General features: G+C 43.7%; 1 protein-coding gene across 14 annotated transcripts in view; it reads right to left on the reverse strand.

Annotated features, from left to right (window-relative positions):
• Window positions 1-22,484, reverse strand: part of PPIP5K1 (diphosphoinositol pentakisphosphate kinase 1) — a 148,894-nt gene extending 126,410 nt beyond the window's left edge. For 4 of the 14 annotated variants that reach the window (XM_083184083.1, XM_083184082.1, XM_083184077.1 and 1 more), the window contains exon 1: window positions 22,121-22,424. The gene's annotated coding sequence lies outside the window, so the exon portion shown is untranslated. Of the gene's footprint in view, window positions 1-22,120; window positions 22,427-22,452 lie in introns of those variants that run through there. The other 10 variants (XM_083184081.1, XM_083184085.1, XM_083184090.1 and 7 more) reach the window with 5 other exon arrangements.
• Between the last annotated feature and the right edge of the window lie 818 nt (window positions 22,485-23,302).

Below are 23,302 nucleotides of genomic sequence, written 5' to 3' on the forward strand. Positions count from 1 at the left end.
ACTCGCACTGAATCAGCTTTGTGTACTTTTGCATCTTAGCTGGCAAATTGAGCTACCAGAACACTAATCGTAAGTACTGAATTGCTGAGTCAGACCTGTGCGGCCAGGTCCAAATTTGGACACTGGCCGATGGTCTAGCCACAGCACATGCGCAAGTATCGTAATGCAAATGAGAAGGGTCCGGCTGCAATCGCCTTCTGCGTTTGCAAGACGCTCGCAGCCTGATTGACAGATGGGGCGCATTCAGTGGTCAACCTAATGTATGTCGACCTCAATAGTGTCAACCTAGTGACCATATCCCTCCTTCGTCAAACCCTTTATTCCACTTGCCTTCATGACAGTACAACCTCTATACAAAGAGACTGCAAATCTATGGTGGTGCACCAAAAGCAGCCCACCCCCACTACAAATTTGCCCTGTATCATAACTGCAGCAGGCCCTCTATACAGCTCCACATTCAGTCCACCGTGCCACTCTGGAAGAGATAGTCAATGCTGTGGTGAACATCACAGGCTTTAAGAGACACCACAGAAGATAGGCGGAGGATAGAGACCATCAACAGGAAGTTTTTTTAAAGAGGATTACTACGCACAATGGAACACCATCACGTCTCACAACCTCCATTTTGAGCTATATGTTTTGTCATCAATCTCCAAATCTTGGAATGTTTCCAAATGAGAACACGTAAAAACTCGCTAATGAGTATTCTGTCAAAAATGGAAATTCTAGCTGGAAATACGTCGGAAATTAAGGAGGTGTGTGCCAATATTTCCGAAATTGAATACCCCCCTAAGTTGCAAATGGTTAGCAGGACCCTCTCTACATTTTGTTTTCATGTGTATTTATTTTGTCTTCCTTTTAGGTGCCGGTTTTATGTTTTACCTAATGTTGAGAATTACATCTTGGACACAACAACAACAGGCTGCTGATATTGTGTAGATGGAGGCCAAACATATTCTGAGAACTGATGTAGGCAGCTACTATGCTAATGTATTTACAAAATAGCTAGGGAATTCATATGTACAAAACTGACTATTTGGGTGGGCGTATTTTGTTTACTTTACCTACTTAAACCCTTGAGTGGAGGGTTTTGCTGGGGCAGGACAAGCCTACCAGGGCAGGTTTGTCCTGTCCCAGCAAAACCCACCGCAGATCATAGGAGAGCCCCATCCCCACCCCACCTTCGCTCCGGCGTTTGCACACTGGAGGCTGAGCTCCCCTGCCGCCACTGCCCCAGCCGCCAGTCACAGTAGTGACCACAGGCGGCAGGCTCGGGGATGTTTGCGGCGGCTCGGGAGGACTCGGGCGTCTGAACTCCTGAGCCCTCCCGAGCCGCCCTGAACATCTCCGAGCCTGCCGCCTACGTCTCTGCTGTAAAAGCGGCAGCGCAGCTGAGCCCAAAAAAAAATTCTGGCCATTCCACCCAAGGGGTTAAAAAAAAATATATATACTGTACAAAGTTGCATTTATCCTTTCAGCAATGCTTAAGGCCCCATATATTAGTGTAATTTGGGCCTATTTCACCAGATTCCGACGGCCTGGAATGATAAAATGGGTGAAATCAGGCCAAACCCATGTGTTTGACATCCGCTTCAACCCGATATGCAGTCCCCTGCACATCGGATTGAAGTCCGGAATTGCTGCACATAAGATAAATTGTATCTAAGCTGTTAGTGGGTGCTAAAAAGCACCCGTGATGTAGGGCATCACACTTCCCTTTGAACTCCAACGACAGTTCCCTGGGTGCTTTTTACATGCAATAAATCGCATACAATTTATTGCATGTAAAAAAAATGGCACACCAAGTGTCAATTGGGATGTTAGCCCTTCGAGGAGCTGAAGGGAAATCAGGTCTGACTTGCCCTTAAGACAAGTCGGACTAGTGTATGATGGGGGGGCCTTTACAGGACAGTTGGTTGGTGACAGACCATACAGTTGTGAAAATATAGTTGCGAATCTTTAACCACTAGATGGCGATTACTGCCTAGATTTTAAATTGTAAACATGGGGTGAAATTTAATAGGATGAGACATTCAGAAAGTGAGAGATTTGGTAAGAAATCTCCAGTTTTTTTTAAAAGCGGCAATCATTTACACTGCAAAATCAAACTGGTTTTGCAGTGTAAATGATTGCCGACATTCCCCCTATGTTATACACCAAGTAAAACATTATGTTCTTGAAGCATTTTCTAAAAACAGTAGTAATTAATAAGTAGGGTTTTTTTTCCCCATAATAGAGCCAAAATATGCATTGGATACCTATGCAGTACATTTGTATCCTGCTATATTCCTACAGAGATACAGATGTACCAACGCATTCGCCATTCCTAAGAATGGGGTGCAAACAGCACCCACACTTCCCAGGTTGGGGTGCAGTAGCCTGTGATCACATACTCTAGTAAATACAAATACAGGGGCCCAGCATTCACCATAATAAACTAACTCAGCTTAACATACATATAATCATTTAAAAAAATAATGGGGTTTTAGTTCATGAATTGATCCATGCATTTAAGCTTGCAGCCCATCGCCAAGAGACCTTATTTCACTGCAAGTCCTGCACTAACAACTGGTCTCTCAAGAACCTGGCAACTGCTAACACATCATAGCTAAAATGAACATGTGTTTTTTCCTGGTTTAGAGCACACGCCAAATACCTTATGGCTTTTAAAAAGAGAGACTAGTTAGTGTAGGACTTGCACTGAAATGGGGTCCCTTGGCTGCAAGCTTAAATGCATTGATCAATTCATGAACTAAAACCCCATTATTTGTTTAATTGGTTATTTGTCCGCTATATTCCTATTTATGTATTATGTTATTTATATAGCGCAAATATTTTCAGCAGCACTTTTCAGAGAATATTTGTCCATTCACATCAATTGCTGCCCCAGTGGAGCTTACAATCCATGCTATAATGAGCAAACTCATCACAATTAAGGCCTTAGTAGCAATTGAACCAAAGAGGTCAGTGATGTGAGGCAGTAATGCAAACCACTAGGCTAACCCCACTGCTGCATACTGAAAACCTATGTTACAGAATGTTGGCTTACAGATGGAGCGGGCATCATCGTTGGCCGGCACTTGGCAGATCGCTTGCACTGGCGAGCGCTGCCGATAGAGACTGGGATGCGCGTCTCACATGCACGTGCGTCCCAGTATCACAGCCGCTTCAGGGAGACGCTGCCCAGTTCGGGGGGTCGTTGAAGCGAGGGGGACCAGCGGGGGAGGCGGGGGCTCAGTTTGCAAAGGGGCACGCAAGCGTTTCGTGCACGTGCCCCAGGCAGCAGCCAGCCGCTCCATCTGTACTTAAATTACTGAACATGCCTAGGATACAAACAGCCCCTTCACACTTGAAAAAAAACCAATATGACTTTGCCTCGGATCTTCAGTTTTGTGGATATTCCGGATTACCAATCTCACAAATGATTTTTGATACAAATGAATACACCCCCCAAAAAAGCTCTATAACTTTAAAGAGTCTATTTTCTATTCTTTAGGGTGCCCCTCAACTCACCAATGAGTTTCTGTCACAACAAGGTGCCCTTTTTCTAGGTGTTCATACTTGCCTATGGAGGCTTCAAATCGCATCAGATTCCCCTTGAACTCCCTTGGTAGCTTCCCGGGAGTTCTGCAGCTCAGATTTTGTACTGTAGTGCTTATTTTACATTTCGCATGCCATTTATCAAGCCATGACAAATCGCATGAGATCTTACTGCATACACATGTAGCATACCGTACAGGGGCTGGCTGCCTGGATGGCCTAAATAGGGCTATATAAATAAATACATATAATAAAGCTATATAGGAGAGGCTGTGGTTACCCAACCAAATGGTGTGTACACACTATCGATTTGGCTTGCGATGCGATCAGCATGCAATCTGCATACAATTTTGACTATATAGTGCAGATCTGCACTATATAGTCTATGCAGCCAAAACTTTCTGCCTGCGATACGGGAGCATGCATCGGGATCGCAAGGGTTAAAACCCATGCAATCTCGATGCGATTTTGACTATATAGTCAAAATCTCATGCACATTGTACAAGTGTGTACACACCATAACTCTGCGCAGGCTTTGGGGCACATCATCCCTGAAACCTGCAAGGCCATCGTCAGGGTGGGGCAGAACCGGTATTTCAAGGTAACAGAATATACACCACACACTGTTTAGTTAAAAAGTAACACTTTATTTAAATAACTTGCCAACATAGCATAAAAATACTAAAACATAACATAAAATACATAAAGGCATGAAGTACTATTAAATAATGGTAAAGTTTAATAATTCCAGAGATAGAGATATATATATCTACTAGGTGATTCATCGCGCCCTACGGGCGCTCTTCACACTGTCGTAAGGGGCTGCGCCCCCTTAATTTGTGAACATTTGTATATGAGAAAGATGGTTAGAATTGTATGACAGATGCCTGTATTGCAACTTGAGTTATAGGTGAAATGTGTTAAATAGAGAGCATATGATGTCGAAGGGGGTGTGTATTGTTTTGTTTAATTAAAAAGCGGTTACAGAGTAAAGGCCCATACACACTTGAAGATTTTCATTTCAAAAGACTTTGCCAAAATCTTTGATAGATATATCTTTCCCCAAAGTAGTGCGTACACACTGAGCTATTTTCCTTAAAGAGCGAGAGATTTTCAGGAGGCGAAAGACTTTGCTGAAAATCTTTCATACAAAAGGCTATTTACATAATGGGTGGGGAGATATATATATATATATATATAGTGCAGGTGTTCAAATAAATGAAGACCAGAGGCGGCACTCACAATAGGTCAAAAACAAAACGAAATGTATTCAAATCATGTGGCAAAACATCACAATAACAACCATGTCAGCAAAACGTGTGTCGACCGTTTCGAGGCTTGCGCCCCTTCCTCAGGACAGCTGACTGTGCAAAAAGGCTTAAACAGCAAATAGTGCAGTGACCGTTTCGAGGCTTGCGCCCCTTCCTCAGGACAGCTGACTGTGCAAAAAGGCTTAAACAGCAAATAGTGCAGTGCAGAAAAGTTTTCTGCACTGCACTATTTGCTGTTTAAGCCTTTTTGCACAGTCAGCTGTCCTGAGGAAGGGGCGCAAGCCTCGAAACGGTCGACATACGTTTTGCTGACATGGTTGTTATTGTGATGTTTTGCCACATGATTTGAATACATTTCGTTTTGTTTTTGACCTATTGTGAGTGCCGCCTCTGGTCTTCATTTATTTGAACACCTGCACTATACTAAATTCTGGAAGGCACCCCCCTGTTGTCCATCGATGTGCTAAGTGCCGGTCGTTACACATATATATATATATATATATATATATATATATATATATATATATATATATATATATATATATATATATATATATATATATATATATATATATATATATATATATATATATATATATATATATATATATATATATATATATATATATTGTTTTTTTTTCTTTTTTGCTGGCGCAGGCCAGTAATGTATATGTTATCACTGTCCACCAACGTTTTTTAGAATAGGCGGTAATGTATACATTGCTGGCCTGCGCCAGCAAAATATATATATATATATATATATATATATATATATATATATATATATATTCGCCATTTAAATAAGTACAGTGGGCATATACATATATAAACATTAGTGGGCAGTGGGCATATACATATATAAAAATTGGTGGCAGTGGGCATCAGCATATAAATAAATAAACCGTGGTGCCAGTGGGCATCAGCATATAAATAAATAAACAATGGTGCCAGTGGGCATCGGCATATAAATAAATAAAAAATTGTGCCAGTGGGCATCGGCATATAAATAAATAAACATTGGTGGCAGTGGGCATTGGCATCTAAATAAATAAACATTGGTGCCAGTGGGCATTGGCATCTAAATAAACATTGGTGCCAGTGGGAATTGGCATATAAATAAACATTAGTGGCAGTGGGCATTGGCAAATAAACATTGGTGGCAGTGGGCATTGGCAAATAAACATTGGTGGCAGTGGGCATTGGCATATCAATATATAAACATTGGTGGCAGTGGTACTCACTTTTGTGCTGCGGGCAGGGGGACAGTTGGACGGGCAGGCACTTTATGATTCTTCTCCTTAGAAGTTCAGTCCTCCCCCCTCCTCCCTGCTCCCTGCTCCGTGCACTGCAGAGACAAGACAAGCAGGGGGAGGGAGCAGGGGAAGTCAGCAGCCAGACTCCGCTGCTGCTGAACGGAGCAGGGAGAGGACAGAAGCCGGGGATGGTCTCTGCTGCTGCTGCTACTGAACGGAGACCCCGGGGCGGAGAAAGGACAGAAGCCGGGCTGAAAGTCTATCATCTTTCAGCCCGGCGGCAGGGTGAGCGTACACACTAAGCGATGATGGCTCAGATACCAGCCATCATCGCTAGACATGCTGGTCAAACCAGCCGACGTGGGACGTTTTCAGCGATGATGCGGGAGCGCGCATCATCGCTGATCTGCAGTCGGTGGCCCATACACACTGATCGATTTTCAGCTGAAAATCGCTCAAAACAGCAGTTTTCAGCTGAAAATCGTCAAGTGTGTATGGGCCTTAAGATGTACATTGATAGTGTGGATGGTACAGTGACATTTGTGGGTGTGGGGGGGGGGGGGCTGTGTGTGCATGTTGTTTAGGTGTGTGTGTGTGTGTGCAATAGTATAGTAGGGTGTTTTTGAGTCAGCGGCTCCCCACTGATAGGGGTGTGTGGGCATAAGGGGGACTAAAGAGGAGGGTGGGAGATACTGTGCAGCTTCTGCCAGTGGGTGAGGGTCCAGTGTGGCAGTACAGGAGTACAAGATGGTGGCCCTGAGTCAGTGTCTCCTCCTACTGGGTGGGAGTTAGTGTCCATGAGAGCAGGAGGCTGGGCTATGAGGCATGATAGGGGCATGTGGGCAAAACAGCATCAGCGACTCCCCAGTGATGGAAGTTACGGTTCAGGAGAGCAGGAAGCTGGGTAGTGATAGGGGTGTGTGAGTATACGGGGGACGAAAGAGGGGCTTAGAGGTGCCGTGAATTGTGGGAGGGGCGCAGGGGGTGCCGTGAATCAAGGGAGGGAGGGGGCGCAGGTGTCCGTGAATCATGGGAGGGGGGGTGCACGGGGCGCGATGTATCACCTAGTTGGTTATATATTCTTGTAGAAGGATGGTAGGATGTTGCTGTCATTCAGAATGCATTTACATAAACAGTAATAGTAGCAGTAAAAGATCTGACTTAAAACACCTACAGTAAAACAGAACAGGTGTTATATATTATACAAAGAATTGGTTGATGATGTGTAGGTTGACGTGTACATAGTTGGCACTGGAAAAAAATTGCTTCAAGAAAAAATCAACACATAAAGGTCAACACATGTAAATGTTGACATAAGTGTGGCACTTCATTGGTGTCCATGTCAACACATGAGAATGAATATGAAAACATTCAAAAAAGAAAAATAAATCTTCAAAAACTCATGTCAACCTTTTTCATGGTCGACCATAGCCGTGTCAGTGTTTTGCATGTGCCATTTAATCCTGGGGTTGCCGTGAATCGCGAGCGGGGGTTGGGGGGAGGGAGGAGGTGAGGGGTGTCCGCGAATCACGGGAGGAGGGGTCGTGGGTGGATGTCGTGAATTGCGGGAGGGGGGGTCGCGGGGGGTTGCCGTGAATCGTGGGAGGGTGAGTCGCGGGGGCAGGGTGTTTGCCGCAATGACAGGAGGGGGGGTCAGGGGGGGAATCGCGGTAGGGGGGGTCGCGGGGGGGTGGGGAGTACCGCGAACCGCGGGAGGGGGGCCCGGGGGATTGGCGCAAATCGTGGGAGGGGGGGTCGCGGGGTGGGGCCACAAATTGCGGGAGTCGCCGCGAATTGCGGGGGGTGTCCTGCGAATCGCGGGGTCGCCGGGGGGTGCCGCGAATCGCCACAAGAAAAAAATCAACATAGAAAGGTCAACACATGTAAATGTTAACATAAGTGTGGCACTTCATTGGTGTCCATGTCGACACATGAGAATGAATATGAAAACATTGAAAAAGTGAAAAATAAATCTTCAAAAACTCATGTCAACCTTTTTCATTGTCGACCATAGCCATGTCAGTGTTTTACATGTGCCATTTAATCGTGGGGTTTCCGTGAATGGGGGGGGGGGGGGGAGGTGCATACCTCCCAACATGACCCTCTCCAGGAGGGATACATTGCTCTGTTTCTGGACTTTCTTCTTAATTTTTTTTTTTTTTCAAATCTGACATGTATCACTTAAGTGGGGATAACTTTTTTTTGCTTTTACTTATCCCAGTGATTTTGAGATTGTTTTTTCGTGACACATTGTACTTCAAATTAGTGGTAAATTTGGGTCGATACAGTCTGTGTTTTTTTGTGAAAAATACCAAAATGTCGGAAAAAAATGGAAAATTTAGCAATTTGCAAAATGTTAAATTTTCTGCTTGTGAGACAAATAATCTTACCACTCAAAATAGTTAATAACTAACATAGACCATATGTCTACTTTATGTTGCCATCATTATTTCAACTTCCTTTTCATTTTTTTGGACACTAGGAGGCGTAAAATATGAATAGCAAATTCTCAAATTTTCAAGAAAATTTCAAACACTGATTTTTTTTAGGGACCAGTTCAGTTCTGATGTGACTTTGAGGGACTTGTATGTGAGACACCCCCATAAATGATGCCATTTCAAAAACTGCACCCCTCACAGTATTCAAAACAGCATTTTGGAAGTTTGTTAACCCTTTAGGTGTTTCACAGGAATTAAAACAAAGTGTAGGTGAAATTTCAAAATTTCATTTTTTTTGCAGATTTGCAATTTTAATACATTTTTCTAAGGAACACAGTACATTTTACTAGAGAAATGTGACTAAAAATTGATTCCCCCAATTCTTTGGTTTTCATAAATGTCCTATATGTGGCCCTAGTGTGCACGGTGACCAAACCACAGGCTTCATAATAGAAGGAGCACCTACTTGATTTTGGAGCCTCCTTTTTATGAGATTATTTTGTAGGCACCATGTAGGTTTCTAGGCACCATAAGATGCTAAAAGTTAGGAACCTCCCCCACAAGTGACCCCATTTTGCAAACTACACCCTTCAGGGAATTCATCTAGGGGTATAGTGTACATTTCAAACCCCCAGGGGTTTCACCAATTTTGATACAACTGGGCTGTGCAAATGAAAAAATTTAATTTTTCATTTTCACAGCTCAGTTGTATCAAAATTGGTAAAACCCCTGGGGGTTTGAAATGTACACTATACCCCTAGATGAATTCCCTGAAGGGTGTAGTTTGCAAAATGGGGTCACTTGTGGGGGGGTTCCACTGTATGGGTGCTTCAGGGGTCATTCAACCAGAATCTGTGCTGCAAAATCCAAATATCACTCCTTCCCTTCTGAGTCCTGCCATGCACCCAACTGGTATTTTTTGGTCACATGTGAGGCATTGCCATACTCGGGAGAAATTGGGGCACAGATTTTGGGGTGCTTTGTCTCCTTCATTCCTTGTGAAAATGAAAAATTTTGAGCCAGATCTGCATTTTTGTGTAAAAAAAATGTACTTTTTTTACACAAAAATGCAGTTCTGGCTCAAAGTTTTTCATTTTCACAAGGAATGAAGGAGACAAAGCACGCCAAAATCTGTGCCCCAATTTCTCCCGAGTATGGCAATGCCTCACATGTGACCAAAAAATACCAGTTGGGTGCATGGCAGGACTCAGAAGGGAAGGAGTGATATTTGGTGGTGGAATGAATGGTGGGTGCTATGTCGCATTAGCAAGACCCCGGAAGCACCAATACAGTGGAACCCCCCCACATGTGACCCCATTTTGCTCACCAGATTTTGGAGGGGGTCTGGCGCTGCGGCTGGTGGGGGGGTGGGAGGGGTGCTGGCGCTGCGGCAGCCGGGTGGGTGGGAGGGGGGACTGCCGGGTGGGAGGGGGGGGGGGGGGCTGGCGATCGGTGGTGATCGGTGCTGTACTTAACAGCACCGATCACCACCGATCACTGTGTTACCGAGCGGCTTAGCCGCCGGTAACACAGAAAACGCTGCAATTGGCTGTTCACATTTGAACAGCCAATCGCAGCGATCGCCGACCGGGGCTCAGGGACAGCAGACATCTCCAAACTGTCACCGCGTCTATGGACGCGGTGACAGTTTAAAACCATGACGTATATATACGTCTTCGGTCGGGAAGTACCTCCCGACCATGACGTATATATACGTCTTCGGTCGGGAATATCTATCTGTATATATATATATATATATATATATATATATATATATATATATATATATATATATATATATATATATATATATATATATATATATATATATATATATATATATATATATATATATATATATATATATATATATATATATGTATATGTATATACACACATATATATATATATATATATATATATATATATATGTGTGTGTATATACACACATATATATATATATATATATATATATATATATATATATATATATATATATATATATATATGTGTATATACACACATATATATATATATATATATATATGTGTGTGTGTATATACACACATATATATATATATATATATATATATATATATATATATATATATATATATATATATATATATATATATATATAATCATTTCATTTTATTTTTTTTTCATTTTTACACTGTCCCTAGTGCTGCTGCTGCTGGCGGGGGGAGGGAGGGGGGAGGCAGCGCTGCGGCGCATAGCAGAGGGAGGAGAGCGGCTGCCGGGTGCCGGGTAAGCACATAGTGCTGCCGGGTGGGAGGGAGGGGGTGTCCGCGGATCGGTGGTGATCGGTGCTGTACTTAACAGCACCGATCACCACCGTTTTCTGTGTTACCGAGCGGCATAGCCGCCGGTAACACAGAAATAGCTGTGATTGGCTGTTCACATTTGAACAGCCAATCACAGCGATCGCCGACCGGGGGGGGCATCCCTGCCCCCCCCGGGCGGCGAGGGGGGATGTCTGCTGTCAGGGACAGCAGACATCTCCAAACTGTCACCGCGTCTATAGACGCGGTGACAGTTTACATCCATGACGTACATTTATGCCATGTGTCGGGAAGTACTTCCCGACCATGACGTAAATGTACGTCAATTGTCGGGAAGGGGTTAAACACCTTTCTTATCAATTACCCTGTTTAAAACAGGTGATGACAATCATATATTAAGATGGAAGTCCACAAACAGAGCATTCTGTCCCTCCTGGAGAGGGTCATGTTGGGAGGTATGGAGGTGTGGGGCGCTCACCTGGTGTGTCTGGTGTGTAGCTGTGTCTTTGCTGTGTAACATGGAGAGGCAGAGGGTGTCTGGCACTATCTGTGGGCTCACTGGGCTGGTTCTCTGTCATGTGAGTCAGAGTCTCCACCCAGCGTTACAGCTTCAGACACACTTTGAGTGACAGATGTAGCCAAATATATAAGAGATATCTATCTCCAAAACACCACACATATGCACTATATATGCCTGAGTAGGCGAGTGTGGGAGGAATAGGATTGGGTTGGGTGGGAGAAGAAATGACAGAAAGATGGGTACAACTGTGTTACCATCAAGGAGCTCTTTTCACCCCTGAAAAAGCATATCACTGCTCAAGCATCAAATTGCTCCAGTTGGTCAGGCCCCCAGTTGCACAGAGTGGAGGATAGTTATGAAGCTTAATTACCTAAGCTGTCGGAGGGCTCTGACAGAGACTACTCCAGCTGCTCAAAAATTAGGTTTTCCTCCTGCTTTGTGTTCTTCTGCTTCAGCCATCTTTTTGGGGAGCTTGACAAAGCCTGGAAAAAAGATCTAGCACAGCGGTATCCTCTGTTGGTGGCACAGGGGTCTGGAATTTCAGTACTTGTGTATTATCTGGGCACCCAATTTTTTGATTGTATGCCTTAACTTAAGGCATACAATCAGATGCGATGGACCCGATTTTTTCAGAAAAATCGGGTCGATCGCATTGCATGCAACCAAATCGCATGCGATGGACCCGAATTTTACATTGGATCCAATGTTAAATGCCCCCCAGACCCCATTTTCTATTGTATACCCACCCTGTTCATACCCCCACTATCCAAGTGGGCATGGAGTTGATTTTATATAGTGTGGCGGGTTCGTATACAATAAAAAATGGGGTCTGGGGGGCATTTAACATTGGACCCAATGTAAAATCGGGTCTCAGGCAACATTTAACATAGGATCCAATGTAAAAATCGGGTTGATCGTATCGCATGCGATGGACCCGATTTTTCGGAAAGAAAAAAAAAAATCGGGCGCCCAGATATTACACAGTAGACTGGGGTCTGCCGTGCTGGGGATGACCTGACTTTCAATCTATTGTTTCAATCAATTTTGGCTTTTTTCTTTTTTATCTCCCGAGTGGCAAGCTGTGGAAGAGGAGTTTGAAAATATGTTGCCTTTCCCTAACTGCGGGGGAGTGATTGGTGGCAAGCACCTCCGCATAACCCCCTCCTGCCAACAGCGGATTTTACTACAACTACAAGGGGTACTTCAGTTTCATGCTGGTGGTGAATGCCAACTATGAGTTCATATTTATTGATGTTGGCAAAATTGGAAATGCTTCAGACAGTGGCTCCCTAAGGAATACCAGAGTCTACAAGAGGCTCACTGCTAAGAACCTTGAGTTGCCTTATAGCGAGAAAATGAAGTATGGGCTCAATTTTGTTTTTGTGAAAGTTTAGGCCTTCACACTCCACAATAAGATTATGATGCTAAAGAGGCTAGGGAGGAGTACCTGCCTTATTTTAATGGGGAAAGTGCAGTCCCCTGCAGGAAACGACCATTTTATTAAAATGGAGTTGGTTGGTTGGACTGGCTTGTTGGGCTTTCAAATAATCTATTGTGGACCTTTTTAAATAAAAACTAGTGTTGTTGCATTACAACATACTTACAGAAGCACCCTGAGAAGTTTCACCCACTTAAGCCTTCACTGCAACAGTCCTCGGTAGGGAGGAGAATCCCAAATGTGAAGGCTCCTGCTCCACGAAAGAAGAAAAGTAGCTGAGAGAAGTACCACAGACTTGACTTGTACACTTCATCCGTGGCAGCCACAGACCTCTTTGACTCAACCATTTTCTTGTTTTCCTTGATGAAGACTGTTAGCAGGTTCCTCATCCAATAACCATTAGCAGAGGTACTCCTCCATTGCCGCATTATGTTTCACCTTATTTGCATAGTCTTTGGACTTAACCTTCCAAAGACACTCATGTTTGTTGTACAACTAAATGAAGCCGGTTATAAAATCACCCGGCCAAACGTCCACCCCTGTTGAATCCCCTCTGTACCATGCGAGGGGATGTACGTGAACATGTAGTCAAAAGGGAGAGAAATCATTGGATTGTCGCTGACCATCAAATGTTTTCTCTCCCCTTTAGAAATAACAGTCAGTCTGAACTGACTTATTTCCATCAGTGTCCGCTGTGACATCAAACGCCCACCCCTGGCAGGCATTGGCCTGCCCACGTTCCCAAGGGTAGGCCCAGTGTTTTCATGGGGACAGAAGAAAAAGAAAATCAGTTTCCCTATTAGCGCACACTGGAGCAGCGGTATGTACAAGAGAAGAGAAGGTCACCCAACCTTCAACATGGATATCTGAAATTACAAAAAAAGCTTCACCTGTCGCACATTGTGTTTACAACCTAGTCAGTAGACAATTATAGTTCAATGGCTATTCTTGTAATCCTCTTCACTCTTTTTCAACTTGTTAGTCTTCATTTTTCCTCCGTATTTTGAATATAGTAAAAAAAAAATACCATATAAAGTGTACCCTGAGGAAGGCCTGTATAGGTTGAAACGCATTGGTGGAGAGTCGTTGGGTTCCTGAGGCCAACCAACTGCTGCACACATTTCACTTCAGATTCAAAGGTATCGGTCCGGACCTGAGCCTCTGAAACAAGTTAAGTGTTTCCATTTTATCATGCAGAAAGTTCTTTGACCGCATTCCCCGTTTTATGAATTATATTGTTTAAAAAAAAAAAAATTAACACTAAAAACCTGTTATTTTTTATAAGTACCGACTGTACTTTTTTCTGATTCTTATATGACTAAATCAATGATGGAAAGAATTCTGGGTCAGATGACCCTTCAAAGACACCTTTATACGTTTGACATCGCTTTGTATTCTGTAAGTGGGGTACGTCCCTTCCATTTTTGTTCAACTATCTCTCACAGTATTGGGGACCCTTGGTGGAGGTGAATATTCTGGTGCAAAGATACCTTCATGTGAGGTTCCAATACCTGTCTCGTGAGTTTCGGTATGATATTTGTTCACACCCTAAAAGAAACCTTTATAAGAGGATCACACTACTATTGGGTGTGAGTAGGGTACGCTACCCTTTCGTATAATATAAAATCTCCACTGGGTTGTATTAAGATACTCCTTGGAGTGTATGAACATATTACATTATATATGGTATTTTCTTTTTTCCTATATTCAAAATACAGAGGAAAAAAGAAGACTAACAAGTTGAAAAAAAGTGAAGACGATTACAAGAATACCCATTGAACTATAATTGTCTACTTGCTAATTTGCAAAGTCCTGCTATCAGGTAATCACCTCCCATCTACAGTAAAATCCTGCCCTGTGCAAGGCTGCGAGAAGCTTGCGAAAATATTGCAGCCCTGAGATTTGCTGCAAGTCCATTCGCAACTCACCATGGAATGATTTTCCCAGTGTGTGCAGTCCGTGCGTAGTCCAGGACCTACTCGGCCAGTGCGATAAAAACAGGTTGAACGGGGCCGAAGCTGACATCACTTACCCTCCCTGAAAACACCAGGCCACGCTACTGTTTTCCCTGACACTCCCACTAAACAGCTGAGTGACACCCACAAGTGCATGCTTTCTGACAATTAACTTGCATATGGCCAGTGATTAAATAAAGAAAAACACTAGATTTTATCGCAGAATGGCCTACTGCATGTGGAACGCATGCTCAGCCTATTGATAATCTCCCATCCTGCGAATCCGCAGCTGTGAATATTGGTCCCAAAGAATTCTCTTAAATATCACTTCTGTTGTCAAGTTCCTAAACCAGGACCAAGTTAAAAATGAGGTGGATAGACCACGGCTCCAGACCTGTACATAGATATAGGCCTATAATTATGGCAAGATGATGGCCAGATGCCCAGCTTGCAACGCACTCAGGGGTAGATTTAACGCGCCGCTATAACAGTTCCTGCTTTGCCTCATTAGCGAGGCGAAGCAGGAGGGGACACTGACAAGATGTATTAACATCTTGCCGGCCGAGGCGGGGGAGCGCTAACTCCCCCCTCCGGCAATGTCACTCCTGGAGACAGCGCATCAGTTAATACTGATGTGCCGTCTCCTCCCCCCCCCCCCCCCCCGGCCAGCTGCGCATGCACGGGATCTCGCTACTCCCGCGAGATCCCCATCGCAGCTCAGAGCCAGCGCTGAAATATTGTAGCTGCGCTATGCCTCCTGCCCCACACCGCCACGCGCTACCTTAGATCAGGGGAAGCGCTATACCCTGCAATACTGCACGGGGATAGTGCATATTCCCCTGATCGACGGGTAATAAATCTACCCATCAGTGATAAATCATAATATTAAATTTGTTTAATTCTGACATAGGGCTCTAATCAGACCTGATCACATGGCTGCGAATTTGCAGGCCAGGTGATTATCGATAGACTGCACATACGTACGGCCCATAAAACGCATGCGCAAGGCCATCCTGCAATAAAATCCTGCTAATTTTTTGGGTTCGCTGGCTGTTCGCAAGTTGACTGACAGGAAGCCAGCGTTTGTGTTTAGTAACCGGACATTTTCTGGGAGCATCAAAGAAAGCGCAAGTGTGCCCAGGCGTTTTAGGGGAAGTCATGTGAGGTCAATCACCTAGTTCCATTATGTGATATGAAGTGATATGTCTGACGTGACAGAGCTGCTCTGAGAGGCGTACCTTTCTTTTCTTTAACTTCTGCATCACAAACACAGCAAAACACCACCTAAAGGGCCAAATCTATTAAGCCTTAACTTAACATCATATAAAGTGGAGGGTGATAAAAGCAAAATCAACAAACAAATCAGATCCTAACTGTCATTTCTCAAAAACAGCCTGTAACATGACTAATTGGCTAGTCCCTGCACAATGGAACTTGGTATGAGATAAAGCCACTGCATTGTAAAGGCCCATACACACTGGGCGATTGAGCTGAAAGTCACTCAAAACAGCATGTTTGAGAGTCTTTCAGCTCAGACGGCCAGTGTGTATGCCCCGGCGATGAGTGCTGCTGCGCGCTCCCGCATCATCACCGGGAAAGCCATTCCTCTGCTGGTAATACCAGCAGATGAGCGGCATTGCATAGCTCTGCGCTATGCAAAGCCGTCCGCCCCCCGCTGATGGCACCGGGCAGGGGGAAAGTGTCTCAGTGTGTATGCACTGAGTGGCTTTCCCCCAGTGATGAAAATTATCATCGCTGTCCATACACGCTGGAAAAAACAGCCCAGTGTGTATGGACCTTAACACTTCGTATATAGATAAACTAATTCGCAAACAGATGTCACACGTCACATTGATCAGTGCAGTCTAGCAAAGTAGGTTTGGTACTTCCAGTATTATTTGTGCAAATGAGATGCTTGGCATAGCTGAAAGGGGCTATTTGATGTAAGGGTGTCTGTTCTACCAGATACAGTTGGTAAATGACAGTTTTATAGCAAGTCACGAAATCATCTTATTGAGATTATACACAAAAACCTACCTGCATATTACTATTGCTAGCTCTATCCATCTAACTTTATTTTCATGTTATATTTAGGTTACAATAGGCATACCTTATATTTTAAGAGGTCATAACACAAGCTACAGTTGACAACTGACAGTTTTCCTTACAGAGGGGACCATTCTACAAAAGCTGAGTGACATCAAAAAGGCTGTTAATTAGGTCAGCAAGTCACATGATCAGCATCCTGCCTGCATTATACCATTGCCATCTGTTTATAATCTATTAAAACAGGGGCAGAATAAAAATGGGTTGGATGGCACAACAGCTCCAAGACTTAGTGTTCATTCTAGCACCCGCTATATTTGAAAAGCCATGCAGTTCCTCTTCCCTGCCTGGGGTGTCGCTGTCTGCTGTGGTGTTTCTAGCACAGGTCTGGTTTGCATATCAGTGCTGATATACAGACCACACTGTGCTAGAACCTCTACAGCAGACAGTGACACCCCAGGCAGGGAAGAGGAACTGAATGGCTTTTCAAATATAGCGGGTGCTAGAATGAACACTACTTCAAGACTGTATATAAAAATAGGTGTATCATCATGATGAACAAGTGAGTGCCAGCTACCAAGCCCGCAACATGCTCGGCAATAAATCATGAAAAAATTAGTGTATGGGCTGTACACACCACCAAAGCACTAGTTACAGCTTCTTCGCTTCTGACTGTAGGCCGTTCATTTACAGCCACAGGCCCATGTAACTATAAACACTGCCCTGCCTCTAACAAAGGACACTCATGAGTAAGGCCACTGCCTTGACCTTGTTTTCACCAGGCAGTGCTCAGTCTCTGATTTTACTAACACTCCCTTCCCTCTCTCTGATCACAATCTCATTACCCTCTCCCTCTCCTCTATTACCCCAAGCTCACTGACACTGAAATCATGCAAGCCTACTCTAACCCCGCAGAAATACTAATGCTATTAATTTTCCACAACTTTCCACCTCCCTGCAACAACAGTTCTCACTAATTTCTACATTTACCTCTCCTGACTCTGCTGTTTCCCACCTCTACCAGACTCTTGAAAGAGCCCTTGATGAAGTGGCTTCAGCTACCCATTACACCCCACATAGGCTTAGATGCCAACCGTGGCACTCCAAAACATCAAGACAACTAAGAAATCAGTCAAGTAAAGTAGAACGCCAATGGCGTGAATCTCGTAGTATGACTGATTTCCTCACATATAAGACTAGCAACCACTCCTACTGCAATGCTTTGGACACTGCCAAACAAACATACTACCAATCTCTCATCCCTTCTCATGCCACCAACCCTAAGCGACTTTTTAACACATTTAAGTCTCTTCTGTACCCTCCCCCGCAGGCTACCATCAGTGCACAAGAACTTGCCTCCTACTTGAAGTACAAGATTGATAACATCCGAGATGAAAGGTTATGCTCCACAACCTCTAAACCTCTTTCTTCCCCACCTGATCCCGCTGGCACTTTCTCTTCATTTGAGCCCACAAAATGAAAAGGAAGTATCGACACTCTTCTTATCGTCCTACTCTACTACCTCGCCTCTTGATCCTATCCCTGCACAAGTCATTAAAAATCTATCTCCTGTGCTTATTCCAACCTTAACTAAAATCTGCAATCTCTCTCTTGCTACTGGTACTTTTCCTTCTCTGCTCAAACATGCAATGATTACTCCCATTCTGAAAAAACACAATTCTGACACTAACTCTCTCTCTCAGCTCCCATGCCTCTCCAAGCTACTGGAGAGACTTGTCTACTCTCGCCTCACATACTTTCTTAACTCTCACACCCTATTAGACCCTCTTCGGTCAAGCTTTCGCTCTCAACATTCCACTGAGACAGCACTGACTAAAGTGGTGAATGATCTGGTAACTGCTAAGTCTAAAGGCCATTACTCTAGATCTTTCTGCTGCGTTTGACACTGTGGATCACACTCTTCTCTTACAAACACTACACTCCCTAGGTCTTAATGATACAGCCCTATCCTGGTTCACATCTTACCTATCTGAACGCTCTTTCAGTGTTCGCTTCTCTGACTCTACTTCCTCTTCACTACCTCTGTAAGTCGGAGTTCCGCAAGGCTCAGTCTTAGGTCCTCTGCTTTTCTCAATCTATACTTCCTCTCTTGGCAAACTAATCAGCTCTTTGGGATTTCAGTATCACTTATATGCGGATGATACTCAAATCTATCAAGCCCAGGAGTTGTCTAGTGGTTTTGGGCCGAGTCTCTGAATATCTCTCTGCCACCTCATCTTGGATGTCTTCTCGCCAACTCAAACTAAATGTTTCCTGTATCTTACCGTATTCAATATAAAACACTTCTACTTGCATATAAAGCTATTACCCACACTGCACCAGCATATATCTATTTACTCATCACAAAATATCTCCCATCTTGACCACTCCGCTCTGCACAACATCTGCGTCTTTCTTCTGCACGGATCACTAGCTCCCATTCACTATTACAGGACTTTCATTGGGCTGCTCCCATCCTATGGAATGCCTTTCCACGCACAATAAGACTCTCCACTAGCCTCCAAACTATCAAGTGTTCCCTGAAAACTCACCTCTTCAGGTAAGCCTATCATATTTAAGTTCTACACGCATAACCCTCGGAGGCACTTATGTATTATATAGCTTCCCTTCTGGACATGTAACTTGGTGGGACTGCTGTGCTATTACTGATGCCTGTCCTTGTTTCCCTCCTATATTCCTATAGATTGTAAGCTTGCAGCAGGGCTCTCCTACCTCCAAGTCTGTCTGTTACCCAGTTTGTTTGATCACGGTCTACAATTGTAAAGCGCAACGGAATCTGCTGCGCTATATAAGAAACTATAAATAAATAAATAAATAAATAGACACAATACCAAAGAAAAAGTTGCAGAGATCACTCAACAATAACATTAAAATCTCCATTATATCTCTAAACCTCCTGATTTTTTATAAACTCAGTCTGAAAAATGTAATACATTTCTCCTGCTAAATGGGCAATTTGAGAACCTCCCCACTACGTGAGGGCCCAGTCCTTGGAGAGAACTGTTACAGAAATGGTATGTTTGCCAGTCAATAATTGAAATACCAATGGGTAAAAGTCCTGGCCCTGTTGTAATATTATCATCCATACCTTTGTGATTGGAGAGCTATGATCTGCCCTCAATGCCTGGATGCTCAGGCATTGGTAATTCTCAAAGAGGACAAGTCTCCATATCCCCGCTCCAGATCAAATGCTTAGATATTAAATATTTGCAAACAGAGTAAAAGTGCTTACTTAGCAAATGATTCATCGACAGTAGAGGCATCAGCAGTATAGATATCTCAGACTACAACTCTCTGTAGATCGGTCCTAAATATTATCCATTTACTTTACATTATCTATTACTTCCTTTTCTAAGAATGCTAGAGGACACCTATGAGCAGGACCAACCATTGATCGCCAATACCCAGGATATTGTGCAGTATAAATGCACCTTGTTGAAATGGATTCTTTGGAAGAGAATCTCACCTTCAAGTGGCGGTTCATGTCCCACCTCGGGTGATGCCACTGACCGATCATTATGCCAGGTAAGGACGCAAGAGTGAAAGGGGGTCTCAAGGCCGGCCACACCAAGGTTGGAGGGGACGCGGAATACACGTCCAGTAATCTGCGTCCACTCGCCACGCTTCGGCTCGGTGGCTCGCTGCGCTTGCCACACTTTATAAAATCAACTCAATTCCACGCCAACGTGGATAGTGGGGGTATGAACAGGTCGGGAGGACGGGTACCGCGTCCGCTCGCCACGCTTCGGGGTGGCGTGGATAGTGATTGGTGTGCTAAATGTGCAGCATCGCATCGTATGCGATTTGCGAGCGATGCGCGGGCAGGGGAAACTTGAAACTACAAAAGTAGCACGTGATGCAATTTCCCTGCCGCCGTGAAACTACACAAGTACACCAATGCTTTTCTCCACCTCAAATGTATTATTATATACTCCATATACAACTTCCTCACTCACTTGTACATACTGATCAACTAATTGCATATGGGTAAATAAGTTCCCTAAATGTAAAAAAAAAAAAGCTTGTCATGGTGACTACATCAGAAACTCTTAATGTATACTAATTCATAATTTAGAAAATATTATGATAGGAATACCCCTTTATTCCCAGCCATGTGTAGTGATCACCATTAAAGACAGCCCATTGAAACCAGGATGTTCCACCAAAATCTCCTACCTGTTCTGCAGCTTTCACAATCTTCTGGTATCTTAACTGCAGTTGCAGACCAACCAGATATCCTGGTATTATTGCATTTTATTTGTGATGCAACACAAGTGGTTTGCAGTGCCATACATATGGTATGTTATGCTATACTTCTGTTAGAAAAATAATAAGGAATATCAATGGAAAGCCACAATATTCAAATAATGACGTAACCTAGATACTGCTACAGAACAAGACTTATTATAACTAATATTCCATTTTCTTCCTCTTTTTTTCTATAAAGCATAGAGAAATTATCTTACTGACACATACAGTATGGGACAGGGGAGCCTATTTAGAAAAGGCACCAATGCATGACAATAAGCGCAGGCAACAAACTAGTACCATCTGTCAAAGGAAGCACAACTGGGATTATGACAGCAGAGCAACAGGTCTCAGCTGAGTCAATTTGACAATGCCAGATAACTATTGTGCCTTCACAGATGCTAATGGACTAACTGTAATATACTGTATGTATATTAGTATCACAATGTGATCAATAAATGGAAACATACAGGGTGTGGAGGATGATATATATATATATATATATATATATATATATATAATCATAGTCATCCCACAGTGGGTCATGTTTCTGTATGATGTGCAGGTAATATTTCTCACTCATATTTGACTGCACCGGATATAGAGGCTAAAAACTAGCAGTGTCGAATTAGCAGAATTGCAGTTTTTGTGTTCATGGACAGAACATGCAAACGTAATATGTAAACGAATGGCCCCCAAGGAAGAGGCAGCATATACAACACAGATCTCATTGCAACTTAAAAATAAATAAAAGAAAAAAAAACTGAGCTTTACTTAGGATAAAAAAGGATAAAGATGTTCTGAAAATGCAAATAAAAAAATAAACAAAACCAGTGGTACACTTATGCTTTGTACTTACATAACACACACACACAAACAAACCAACCAACCAATAAAGGATATATACAAAGTGGCACATTTTGCACACAGGTCTATGACTGTTTACAGTTGTAGCATCTACATGCATGCAGCCCTGCACACAGTGGAAGCAGCACTAGGGTAGGCTGAGCACTATATGCACACACCAATACACGTCCATGATCCAGGCCACAGAGCTGCTGCCGAAAACACACACACACTCACTTACCTCTGAAGCCCGAAGCAGCCATGAGTGCGGGGGGCAGGCGGCCGGGGCGAGGGGTACCGAGCCATAATGACAGGGACAAGACAGCGCAGCAGGGCATCAGAGGCCGCTAAGATTGCGCATCCAAGTGTTCTTCTGAGACTGAGTCGTCTGACCTCTCACCCCTCACCCCTGACCCTCTTCGCTTGAAGAGCTCCGAAAACATGGCGCATGCGCCTGCGCAGTTCTCCCGTCATTGGGGAGTCGCCGCCGCTCGGGCGCTTCTGTATTAATGCTGGTTATATTTTTGTAAGTGCAAGGAATGAAAACGAGTGTATGTGATCGCTGCCACCTACCGGCCGGACTGTGCTACCAGTACCAACCCCGTACTGTATATGCTGCTGCTGCTGTAGCTTATGTAGCCCCGCCTACCCTCACACCCTCCGGCCAGCAAATTCACATTGAAGAACCGACATACCTACCAATATCTGGGAGTATGATGTAAGGGTGCACATCTAGAGTGGATAGCACCATCGATGTTCCCAATACGATGAAAATGATTTTATATATATATATATATATATATATATATATATATATATATATATATATATATATATAGTGTGATAGGTAGCTGCTTCTGTGTAGTTGCAGACACATGGAAATGGTGTCCACAGCACAGATAATGTGCGAATTTCTTAATACTTATATGTGTACAGGGCAGGTGACGGGGGGTCAAAGGGGACACTCGTACCGGGCCCCGACCAGTTGAGGGGCCCCAAGACTTTGAGGGACTCGGGGTCTGAAAGCATGGCTGCCTAATCACTTGTCTGGCTACCTGTACTAATGAGTTTAGTGACATCACGCAACACACTAAACCACACAACACACAATGCTGTGCCCTCCCATCTCTGCCCTCCCGTATTATATTGCATTGTAAATATTAATTATCTATTTCTAATAATAATTATAAAAAAAAATTCAATATGCAATGTAATAGGAATCCGCGTTCGGTGTTGCCCCCCCCCCGAGATATCAGTGTTCCGGGCCCCAAGATTTCTGTTGCCAGCCCTGTATGTGTATACCAGGAGTGGGGAACCTTTTTTGTGCCAAGGGACGTTTGTATCGGGAAAAATCCTTCAGAGGCCATATGTAAAAATTTCTCTTACAAATTTTCCTGCTGCAGCCATCCCACGCTCCGGCGGA

The sequence above is a fragment of the Crinia signifera genome, chromosome 4, assembly GCF_055691185.1.
Source record: "Crinia signifera chromosome 4, ASM5569118v1, whole genome shotgun sequence".
In the NCBI taxonomy this organism is placed as follows: Eukaryota; Metazoa; Chordata; class Amphibia; order Anura; family Myobatrachidae; genus Crinia; species Crinia signifera.